Source organism: Danio rerio, chromosome 21, assembly GCF_049306965.1.
Source record: "Danio rerio strain Tuebingen ecotype United States chromosome 21, GRCz12tu, whole genome shotgun sequence".
Classification (NCBI taxonomy): Eukaryota; Metazoa; Chordata; class Actinopteri; order Cypriniformes; family Danionidae; genus Danio; species Danio rerio.
The window spans coordinates 18,931,529-18,944,160 of NC_133196.1; the positions used below are offsets into that span (position 1 = coordinate 18,931,529).

Consider the following 12,632-nt stretch of genomic DNA (forward strand, 5'->3'; position numbering starts at 1 on the left):
GTAAATACGCCTTCGCAGAGACGTTTAACTGCTTTGGCAGTGCTGGAGAGTGTATCAGTAGTGGATTGCTAAGTGGAAGTGTATATGCGCTCGCTAAGCGTCACTGCTGCGGCAGTGATGTAGAGGGGAGTGATGCTCGGCTGAGCGTCTCTGCGGCTGCAGAGGTGCGGTGAAAGTCAGTTTCTAAAGGGAAGTGCGCTTTGGAGAGCTGATTAACAGCTGTGTAGCAGATAGGAATCAGACACAGTAGAGCGACTCTGTGGCTGCAGGGGTGCATAGGTATTCAGAGTCTGGTGCATTATATGTGTGAAAGCAATACATGTTCCCGCTAAGCCTTTACAGCTGTATTATAGCGGGGAGTGTGGTGATGGAAAATAAATTGATACTACAATGCAATGTAATTAAGTGGAGCTGCTGTAAAGGTGTGATGGTGGTCAGTATGTAAGCAATACGAGTTCCCGCTAAGCCTTTATGGCTGTATTGTTGCGGGGAGTGTGGTGATGGAGAATAAATTGATGCTACAATGCAATGTAATTAAGTGGAGCTGCTGTAGAGGTGTAATTGTAGTCAGTATGGAAGCAATACGAGTTCCCGCTACGCCTTTACGGCTGTATTATTGCGGCGGAGTGTGATAATGGTAAAATTTTTTGAAAAGTGTACATGTGAGCTTTTAAAGAGCTTCACTGCTGTGGCAGTGGGAGCTTGGGGCTACCCCTGTGGGAGTCCGAGCTGCAGAGAATGAGTGCAAGTGAAATTAAAAAATTATGAAGAGAAAGAGAAGGGAAGTTTAATAAAATAAAAAGGAAAGTTTAGTAAAAATGAGTCCTATGCAACTAAGACAGAAAGTAGGAAGAACAGACAGAGTCGTGCTGCTTGGAAACTAGGTTGAAGTCTGCAACCGAGAATCAGCTGGGCTTCTCTGAGGAAATATTGGCTGAGGCAAATTGAGGATTTAGAGGTGTTAGAGGACCAATGACAGAGTTTATATCTGTTGTTGGAAGACTGTTCAGGCAGGGCGTCACTGCTGCAGCATTGGTGCAGGGGAAAAAATAATCTCAGCAGAGCTTCTCTGCAGTTACAGAAGTGCAATAAAATCAGTGGTGCAGAGAATTAAGGCTAAACAGCCGTCTCTGCAGTTGCAGCTCAGGCAAAGCTTAACTGTTGCAGCAGTGGTGCAGAGGGAGAATAAGGCTCGGCAAAGCGTCTCTGCAAGAGCAGAGGTGCAGTGGTACTCAGTATTAGAGTCTCACACGGAAATACTAAGTACTATTAGCAGTGATATTTAGAGATGAAAGTGAAAAGGGGGCTCAGCTAGAGCGTCACTGCAGTTGCAGTGATGTTAATGGGGTGTATAGTTAAGTGGAGCACCTAAACAGTCGATATTAGTAAGTTTTGAGTGCTCCCGCAGGGACGTTAAATACTGCCTTTAGTGATATGTAAAGATGAAGGTGAATAAGGCATATGCTAGAGGGTCACTGCGGTAGCAGTGGTGCTTTGGGTGTGCAACTCTGCGGAGCATTTCTGCGGCTGCAGTGGTGTAGTGGGCCAGTATGGAGGCAACTTGTGCTCCCGCAGAAGCATTTACTGCTGTATTAGTGCGGGGAGTGCAACGATAGTGGTATTTAGAAAATTTGTAAGTGTATGCAAGCTCATTTAGAACGTTCCTGTTGCAGCAACTGAAACTCAAGACAACCCCTGAATTGGTCGGAGCTGTGGTGAATGAAAGTGAATAGAAGTATAGGATAGTTTAAATTTGGAGAGAAAAAGTTAAAGCTAGAAAAACAGGGAAGGGTAGTGAAGGAGCTCCTATGTTAAATAGGAAGGGAAATAGGAAGGAAATGACAGAGTCATACTTCATACCCAATAATGCATGATGGTGGAAGTTGGCTGGAGAGGATCGGCTGGGCTTCCCCGAGGTGGTATTGCTCTTCTGTGGTGTAAAAATGCTAAGAGGTTTAGAACCAGGGCCGGAGTGGGACACCTTTTCAGCTCTGGAGTTTCAAGCCTCAGACCGGCCCACCTCAGTTCACGACTGACTATATTAAAATAAGTAAATAAATATTTCCAAATCAGTTTCTAATGGCACTATCATGTCTTTTTTTTTTTTTTTTTTTTTTTTTTTTTTTTTTTTTTTTTTTTTTTTTTTTTTTTTTTTTTGAGAAAACGGCTGCTTTAGAACTTCAAATGTTCTACAACCCTAACTGTATTATATGTCTTATCAAAAAATGAAAACACTAAATTACTCTAGCAAGGATCGAACCCAGGTCCGCAGCGTCTTAACCTAACGTGCCAACCACTCGACCACAACAAAAGAGAAAAGTTGTGGTAAAATAATGAATAAAAAGCTGTGGTCAAGTAAATGAATTAAAAAAGTGTCACTGCTGAGAGCAACAGATTCTGGAGCTAGGGACACCGGCCCTCGCGGCCAAAAAAAAAAAAAACAGACCGGCCCACCGGGAATTCTCCCGGTCCTCCCGATTAGCCAATCCGGGCCTGTTTAGAACAGGTGTGTGGGGGAACGGATATCATCCTGCATCCCTTCATCCTGCGAAGATAGAACAGATATGGTTAGGTGTATCGTTGGATTGAAATGTCATACTTAGTTCAGAAGACTTAAATTATAAAGGCTAGTGTGAATATGGCATCGAGGGTGTGGGCTATGTGAGTGGAAAAGTGTCATTTGCAAAGAGTGTAAATGTATTTAGAAATGGATGTGGAGTGTAATAGGTTGGATGAGGGTCAGCTTCTGCAACCAGCTGACATGATCTCTGAAATGAGAAAAACAAGAGAGAATCAGAAATGACATTACAACATGGTACATGTATGGCAAACACAATGAATTATTTTAGCTGATAACCATGCGGGGCGTCTTAATAAGAGCATGGGCAACTAAGTGTGGAAGTGCCTTTGTTAATGCATGGTACGAAGCCTCATTGTCGCAACGAGCAAAGATAGTAGAGGTAGGCATTTGTCCCTCCTAAGGATGGCATATTAAATGGGAAATCTGCTCGACTAGTGATCCTGATGTACCTATTGAAGACAGGGTAGGTGGAATTATAGTGGAGTTTAAACCCCTTGGTTTGTATCTAACGCAGAGTCAATTGATGAAACATCGGACATGTCAGAAATGTCCTCCTCTCATTCGTGGAAGTCAAAGCAGGAAGTTTGTTTCTTTGCTGTTTTCACATCTAACCAACTTGCCATTATAAGCTTATGGCTTATAAGTGTATGGACATGAGTCACTGGGGCATATTACGATTGGACTTCTATGCCTAATGCATTGAATGTTTTTCAGTAGCAGAGTAAACTTTTTAGAAGTTAAACTGCTATCAGATGTGGCAGTTTTTTTTTTTTTTTTTTTTTTTTTTTTTTTTTTTTTTTTTTTTTTTTTTTTTATATTTTATAATTATTTATTTTCTTTATTATTTATTTATGTATTTATTTATCATCTGCCAACATCGAACCCTGAACTTAAAATTAATGTCACTATTTAGTAGTAATTGTGTAAATGTAATGATAATCATTCATGAGCTTGTCATGAGAGAGGGTGGGACCATCTCAAATTTTTGAGAGTTCATTGGATGGTGACGCTTCTCCTTTCAGCTATTGGCTCGAAGGAGTGTCAATCAAAGTTGCAGAAAAAGGCTGGCGGCCATTTTGTTTGCCAGAGAACTAGTGTTATGATTGGAGATGCTACTCTATTGAATGCACCACAGCGACTAGTTTGGAGGATTAACATGGATGTTTATCAATGTATGCATAAGTTGTGGACTGATGTTTTAAGGATTGGATTGTCTACAACCTTGATTGAGAGGTGAGTCATTCTATTCACGCTAGAATCATCCTTTAAAGATGGATGTTTAATCTTAGTTGTAGTTTGTGAGGCTTCCCCTTAAAAAGTGTCATGTATGTTACCGCTGGTGCACCCCTAGAAGAGAGTTCAGCTTGAATCGCAGGCATTGAGAGTTTAGGCAAAGTTCATGGATGGTGATCGAGTTTTTACTGTGATCTTGTTGGAGAATTGGGTTGAAGACACAGAGATTGCATTGTGTGAGGCAATTGAAGTAGAAGGTTGAGAAGTTGTAGTTGGATAAGTTGGTGTAGCTGGAGAAGTTGATGTAGCTGGAGAAGTTGATGGATAAGTTGATGTAGCTGGAGAAGTTGTTGTTGTTGGAGAAGTTGATGTAGCTGGAGAAGTTGATGTAGCTGGAGAAGTTGATGTTGTTGCTGGAGAAGTTGTTGTTGGAGAAGTTGATGTAGCTGGAGAAGTTGTTGTTGTTGGAGAAGTTGATGTAGCTGGAGAAGTTGTTGTTGTTGGAGAAGTTGATGTAGCTGGAGAAGTTGTTGTTGTTGGAGAAGTTGATGTAGCTGGAGAAGTTGATGTTGTTGCTGGAGAAGTTGTAGCTGGAGAAGTTGATGCAGCAGCAGTAGCAGTAGCAGTAGCAGTAGCAGTAGCAGTAGCAGTAGCAGTAGCAGTAGCAGTAGCGGTAGCAGTAGCAGTAGCAGTAGCAGTAGCAGTAGCAGTAGCAGTAGCAGTAGCAGTAGCAGTAGCAGTAGCAGTAGCAGCTGATGCAGAGCAGTGTATTCTTCAAATCGAAGATGACTGTAGTGAGAAAACCCTGGCTCTTTATAGTGGTTAGGAATGGCCTGATTGGTGGATCAAGCATGCTAATGCAGGACCAGCCGTGTTCAATCATAATCACGTGCTCCTCTCGAAATTAGTTTATGAATAAACTTCACTTAGAGAAAAATAATGATTAAAATATAACTCAATAAAAAGTTAAAATAAATTCTTCAAGCATATTCGGAACAAGAATCATTTAGTCTTTTAACATTAAATATTTAAAGACTCCATTTAAGTATCTCGGTGCATCCCCAAATACTAATAATTTTACATATCATTATACTTTGCCAAGGGCGACATGGTGTCTCAGTGGTTAGCACTGTCGCCTCACAGCAAGATTGTTGCTGGTTTGAGTCTAGGCTGGATCAGTTGGCATTTCTTTGTGGAGTTTGCAAATTCTCCCTGTGTTTGTGTGGGTTTCTTCAAGGAGCTCTGGTTTCCCCTACAGTCCAAAGACATACGCTTTACAGTAGTTGAATTGAATAAAGTCCATAGTGTTTGTATGTGAATGAGTGTGTTTGGATTTTTCCCAGTACTGGGTTGCAGCTGGGAGAGTATCTGCTGTGTAAAACATATGCTGGATGAGTTGGCGGTTCATTCCGCTGTGGCGATATTTCACACATATTTTGATATTTTATTTTCATAAAAGTTATTAGAAAGATTAACTTGCATTTAATATGCTTTCTACATATACATTTTTGACTGAAAATAGTTTTTACACATTACATATTTTGAAATAAGCTACAGGATTTATTTATTTCCAAATAAGAAATAGAAAGAAAATAGAGAACAAAAGAAAGAAAGGGGATGTACAAAATAAAAAAAAATGTAAAAAAACACAAAGCAAAAAAAGACTAACTTACTGGAAGCATGATATTTTCCTAAGTTTCTATTAATTTGCAGAATTTTTGTTGTTAGATAAACATATAGCTTTAAGCAAGTAATCCATTTTAATTAAGAAATGGGCAAATGAGGTAGAGGATTTAAGAAATTTTTGTTTGTGCATAAAAAATTTCGCATATAATATAAAAATGTATGTATGTATGTATGTATGTGTGTGTGTGTGTGTGTGTGTGTGTGTGTGTGTGTGTGTGTGTGTGTGTGTGTGTATGTATGTATGTATGTATATATATATATATATATATATGTATGTATATATATATATATATATATATATATATATATATATATATATATATATATATATATATATATATTCTTCTTTTTTGTATTAGTATAATAACAAATAGTTATTACATCAGATATTACATCAAATACATTATTACAAAGAATACATTAAATTCAGTTAATAACAAACTATAAATAAAGCTTAAGTGGGATGTATGGACTGACTGTGTAAGGAAAAAGCTTCAACAGAGAATATACTTCTTAAAGAAATTACTGTCTTTTAATGTTGATCATGTTTTATAGTGCTTTTATTAAAATTTTATAAGAAGATCTGTTGGTATGGAAATGCTTCTGAGGCCCAGAAGAGGTCACTGAGGAAGGTGGAAACAACAGCCAGTAAGTTATTGGCAATAAAACTAAAGAGCATTAATACAAAGAAAGATTACTAAATAAGGCTATCAAGATTGTCAATGATGAGAGACATCCTTTATCAAACACCTTCCAATTGTTACCATCAGGACGTCGATTTTGTGTTCCCAGGCGTGTAAGAAATAGGATAAAATATCATTTTAAATTATCAAACAGTTATGTTTTTAAATTCCTCCACCCTCAGTAGCAGTTGGTGGCCAGTTGACTGGATATGTATTTAGAGTAAGGGTACCAAGGGTTTAGTAAGGGTAAGGGTTTTTAAATTATTTATTTATATATAAATATATATGCCAAATGTGAAATGTCAGAAGTCTCCGTGAGTGTATGCTGCAAATGAAATTTCCCTACGGGGACAAATAGAGTCAACAAACTAACAAACTAACTAACATCTTTCAGGTTGAAGAGTACTTTCATTGATTGTAATTTATGAAATAATTATGTAAATCTGACCAAAACATTTGTGAGATTTTACATGTAAAAACATGTGATTCAAAGTTGGAGTCAATATCTAGTGGTCACAAATGACCTCAAGATGAAACAAGCTTTATTCTTCTGAGGGGTAATACCTCCCTCTTGTGTGTTAAGAGTGCAGTTGCAGTTTGATTAGAACACTACGCTACACATTCTCTCTATTGCCTGCAAGTTTACCTGTCTGTCCGTTGGTGAATATTCGGTATTGCAGAACACACGAAGAGTGATGATGCAATTGGGCTTTGTTTACATCAACATCACGGGCCTGAATATTCTTCCTGATGCCTGAAAAAAACATTAAAAGCAGTACTTAGGAAGCGATATCACATTTTGTACTACATAGGAACACACTGTAATGTGTAGAACATCTATAGAAAGAGCACGGTGCTGCTGTTGTCTCCAGCGAACCGTGTTCAGAACAGCAGGTGATTTGGTATGCACCGGAATTGATTTGTGCGCTTTTATAGACCTCAGAACCTTGGAGGGATTCTGTCAGCAATCATTAAGGCGGTACAAGACAAAAACAGAGAGGATCGCATGAGAGAATGTGCGATTTACTGAGGAAGAAAGAGAAGGAGAGAGCTCAAGTGAGAAACCGAGAGCAGGCGTGTTTTGTAACTCATCCTCCGTGACTACATGGAGCTCAAGAAAAATCTTTAGCTCTGAAGGAAAAGGTCAAATCCGAGGTAGCCGCTGGTGAGGGAAGAGCATTTTTTCACACATGAGAAGGCAGCGTAAGGCCCTAACAGGCTGCTAGCAGTCAGTGATGTGCACTTCTCCCAGCTTGGTGCTTTGTCAATGTGCTGTGACTAAGCCAGGGGGGTCCCATATCCTCTCTCCTTAGCCTAATTAAAAGAGGATTAGCCGCCATGGAGTCCCAGACCACTCCAGCGAGCAGCGCATCCGTTCCCCTTACTTTCTCAGGATAATCGCACCTCTAGGAACGACAGCAATGGTGAGAGAGAGAGAGAGAGAGAGGCTGTCTGGATTGACGCCCAGAAAATGAAAGGCGTGAGAGGAATGACAGCAAGATTCGGTCACTTTGACCATGATAATCTAGAGCGCACTCTGACTTGTCATCAAAGGCCTGCATCAAAGGGCACCTATGATGAAAATCAACTTTTTGAAGCTGTTTGGACAGAATCGAGTGTAGGTATAGTGTGTCCACAGTCATATTGGAGTGATATAAAGACAATCATTTTTTTTATTTATTTCCTAATGGTAAAATACTGTAGGATCCAAATCCCTACTATGCTTTGGCCTACCACAACGTGATGTAGAAGTGCGTTTACCTAACCACAGAATTGATTGACAGTCATTTATTAACATGTTTTCTTAGTAATGTATATCTATATAATCATATCAACAAGACAGGACATGCGCAAAGCAACTGGGATTAAAAGATCTGTTCAGCTCTCTGTGATTATCAATCATCATCAAAGGTGATCAAGAATGAGTTTTACAAGTTTAAAACATTTTTAAAACGGGGCATGTTTGTAATGAATTACAGCGATTTTACCGACTTTATTACCACAGAATGTCAGTATAATTATAAAAGAAGACACTTCAATCTCGGTTTTTGGACGTTAAATCTGGATTATTTTGTACATTAAAATAACGGATATCATAACAGATAGCAGTGGATTTTAATGTGTATCCTGTCACATTTGCAGTGCAAATACAGTACATATGCTGTGTGTGTGTCCACTATGCGTGTGTGTGTGTGTGTGTGTGTGTGTGTGTGTGTGTGTGTGTGTGTGTGTGTGTGTGTGTGTGTGTGTGTGTGTGTGTGTGTGTGTGTGTGTGTGTGTGTGTGTGTGTGTGTGTGTGTGATGAACTTTGTAACAACTTTGCAGAAAGTCAGAACGTTCTTACTGTAGTAAATCTCTGTGGAGATTTAGGCACATTCTGACAAGCATGTGGGAGATGTGGGCAGGAAGAACTTAAAGGCGCAGGCAACAAAAACAGCTACATTGTGTTCAGAGCAGAAATTCCAATACTCTGAAACGTATATTAAATAATCTGATGGGTGTTTTGGCTGAAACTTTAAAGACTCATTTTGGAGACCCAAAATATTTGTCTTAAATCTTGAAAAGAGGGTAAAATATGTGCATTTTTAATGCTAAGTGAAGTTTAAAAGGAAAACTCATTAAAACATTAATTAACATACAATGAACTTGATATACCAAGTCCCATTTGCCTTCAAAAGTATTTAACTCATAAACAAGCAGCATATCTGGAATGCTTATAAAAAAGCCACATGCACATGCATCATCTACAGTCTTGAAAGTAATTAATTACTTAATTGAAATTGTATTTAAATCACTATGTCTAAAAAGTAACTTAGGTAATTGAATTAATTTACTCGATACTATTTAAAATCCCAATGAATCTACATGCATAGACAATATAGAAATTAAACTATTTTAATTCTCTACATTTGAGTCAAGCAGGACCTTTTTGCTTTGTTAAAATAAATACTTTAAAATACTTATCTAAAATAAATATAGTATATTTAAACAATCTAACAAAAAACATTTTAAGGTAATGACACCATATTTCATACAGTGATCAGCATAATTGAGTGTAGCTTAATTAAATATATATATATATATATATTGTTATCTATTTTTCTGTGAATATAGACCATGTATTTTGGTGCATTTAAACAAAAAAAGATTTATTAAACAGATATATTTATTAAAATTATATTTTAGTCACCAAACATGTTTAGAAATTGAAAGATAATACAATTAAATTCAAGCAAAATATTGCAAAAATTAAATTACAACCTACAAAACAACTAAATTTTTCTATTTTTTTGCTTCTATTGATTTTTGCTCTTTTAAAATTTTGTATTTCATATTTTTCTATAACATATACAGTAAATGTGGGTGCACTAGTTTTTGGGCCATTAATCGCAACATATTTTGTTAGATAAGCTCCAGATTTAGCTTCAGTAATGAGTAATCTAATGTACATGCACAAATATAATATTGTATAGCCTCCTATTAAAAATATGAATTTAAAAGATAGACTTGAGGGGGGTGTACTTATATATGCTGAGCACTGTATATACATGTCATTCATTTCTGACTCAAATCATTATATCTTAAGCATGTTTAATTGTCTTGATAAACTTCAGCAGAAAAATATAATTATTCTGCAAAATGTAATTCTTTAACTCTGCTTCTCTGAACTGATTAATCCAGAACTCTTGAGTTTATTTACAGTATTTATGGCAAATATATTTTAATTAATGAAATAAAATAGAAAAGTAATCCCTAACTTTTTTTTGACAAAAAGCAATCTAATTACAATGGTTACTTTGTAATCTAATTACACCCAACACAAATTACCACTATTAGGCATGGGCCGATATTTTTAGCACCCAATTTAGCACAATGTATTTTATTTTAGGAAACATTTTTAATATTTTGGAACAGTAAACATTAGGGATGCTCCGATCACGGTTTTTGCAGCCAATATCAAGTACCAATTCCTTGTCATGATGATCAGCTGATACTGAGTACCGATTCTGATGCTTCAATAATGTAAAACCCAAAAAGTCGAGGTAACTCAAACCATTTGAGGAAACCGATTGCAACAAACCAATGTTTATTGCAGTAAGTAAATAACAAAAAGGTATATTGTTTTTATTTCACTAAAATGTTGAGCCAGATTTTAGTGAACTAGCAATATTGTCAAAAACACAGAACTTTCAGTTTTAATATATGTAAAAAGGCCTAAATACATGCAAAGCCATTCCAATATTTTTCTCTCCAACTAGCAAAGGTGTTTCCTCTGTGTGTAAATTCATAAACTAACACCTACGAGTACCGTTCGAGTTATAAAATGTGATTATCGGCTGATACCAATCTTCCAGCCGATTGATCAGAGCTTCCCTAGTAAACGTGTCAGGCTAAATAATTAAAATAAATAATTTACTTCTGCTGTCTTCATTAGTTTTCAAAACACAGATTCCTTTACAACACATTAAAAACACATAAAAAAAAAACTTAAATAAACCTTAGGAAAGATATGACAGAAAATTTAAGCGGTTTTAAAACCTTGAATTTTCCAAACATGGGGGTAAACCTTGAAACCGGTTATCATCCCATGCCTAAAAAACTATACACAAACACTAATTTTAAATTAACTATAAATTAAACTCACAGGAGCAAAGAGACAAACTTTGTACTTTGGTCATCTCTTCAGAGTATACATTTCAAATGGATCTATGAAACATTTAATATTATAATGTATAACTTTTTAACATATTTGAATACATTTAAGTTAGAATAAGCAATCTGGATCATTTGTACAAAAAAATATCTGTTATGCTGAATGATAAACATTATTTCACTCAAATTTTGACTTATTATTTTTATAAGTTATTTGAAAGCTTTGAATAGACACAACTTCTACATCTTCTGACTTAAAACCGCATTCTAGGTCCACATACAAATTAACACATCTTGAATTAAAGCTGCAGATTTGAGTAGTCGCATTACAGTCCCCATCTAGTGAAATCACAAAATAGAACATTTCAAATAAAACTATGAAACATTAAATATTATAATGAAGAAAATTGATAAGATTCTAATAAAAAACATATGTGCGTAGACCCATGTGTGCCATTTAATAATATTATGATTAATCAATAGTCAAAGCATGTCGCATTGAATATATGCTTAATCAGCTAAGCATGGTTATTTGATCTAATCACAATTATTTGAGACAACCATGACAATTTAAACCCAATAATAAATGTTAATTAAGGATTAGTGCAAAGACTAGAAGCACTCCCTTTCAAACGCACACTTTCCAATAAAAATAAAACATGGTATTTTTATGATTGGCAATTACATTATTGATCACTAGGAAAAAAAGTACAAATTTTGACAGACTGAAGATTTATTTAATTTGCTTTTTTAAAACTCTTTTTCTTTCTGTTTTACTACAAATATCTTACAAAAGCACAATGTGGCCTTAAATGTTATTATGAGAATTGCTGCATTTTCAAACGTTTTTAGGTTTGATAATTGTCAATTATTAGTTTCAAATTAATTTTAATTGTTGATATTTATTCTTATATTTTATTTATCACTGTTCAATGTTTCTATAGAACTGATTTGAACTGATCAATATTCTAATGAATATTGGCAACAATTGCCTACATTTCCCCGCTTAACTTCTGTTGGTCAACAATATTTTTAAGGATTAAAACATTATAATGTGGTTAGCTGTAAATGAAAAGCCCATGTGAGACTTTAAAAAGCTCTGTTACTAATGACACAAATTTAATGCCACCAGTATAGATGATCTGAACATACATTGTTTTATCATAAATAATGACAATGAATTTAATTAATTTCTGTGTAAACTTTTCCTTTAACGTTCACTTTCTTAAAGCGTCTGTTAAACAATGAGTTAGGAGATCATCAATGGCGTGAATAGAGGTACTATATGCAACACCATTCCACAGCACTAGATGGCAATAGTAACTTTTGTTTCAAATACAGCAAAGACTATCAGTTTTTTTTTTTCAACCTTAGTTTCCTCCTAGGGGGCGCTATGAGGCTCAGAAAGTCAATAGTTCATTGAGCCACATTAAATCTCCTTAAGTGTATATCATTACTTTATCTGCGAAAAATAGTTTTATATCTTAAATATATAGCTTCAAACACGGAGAACCTAGTATTCGAGCTATAATCCATTTTTTCACTGAATTCAAATACATTTTAAACGGCCTTACCCCAGTAAAAACAAGCCACTGTTTTGGCCGATGGATTGGTGAAAAACGATGGGATGGGTATATTGATTTGAAGATGTTAAAATATGTATATATTAAATTACACATTTTACGTGTGTTGCAAAATATACATCGTTATATAAGACTTTTAAGAGCATAGAATGACAGCTTTCACCTCACCTTCATGAGACTTTCTACTTCAGGAGAGGGCGCTAACGTATTCAT

General features: G+C 36.0%; 1 long non-coding RNA gene across 1 annotated transcript in view; it reads right to left on the reverse strand.

Annotated features, from left to right (window-relative positions):
• The window catches only part of LOC141379843 (uncharacterized), a 31,395-nt gene extending 18,763 nt beyond the window's left edge, over positions 1–12,632 (reverse strand). The window contains exons 1-2 of the long non-coding RNA XR_012396704.1: positions 12,588–12,632; positions 6,830–6,937 (exon numbers count right to left, since the gene is read on the reverse strand). This is a non-coding gene — a long non-coding RNA (uncharacterized lncRNA). The remainder of the gene's footprint in view (positions 1–6,829; positions 6,938–12,587) is intronic.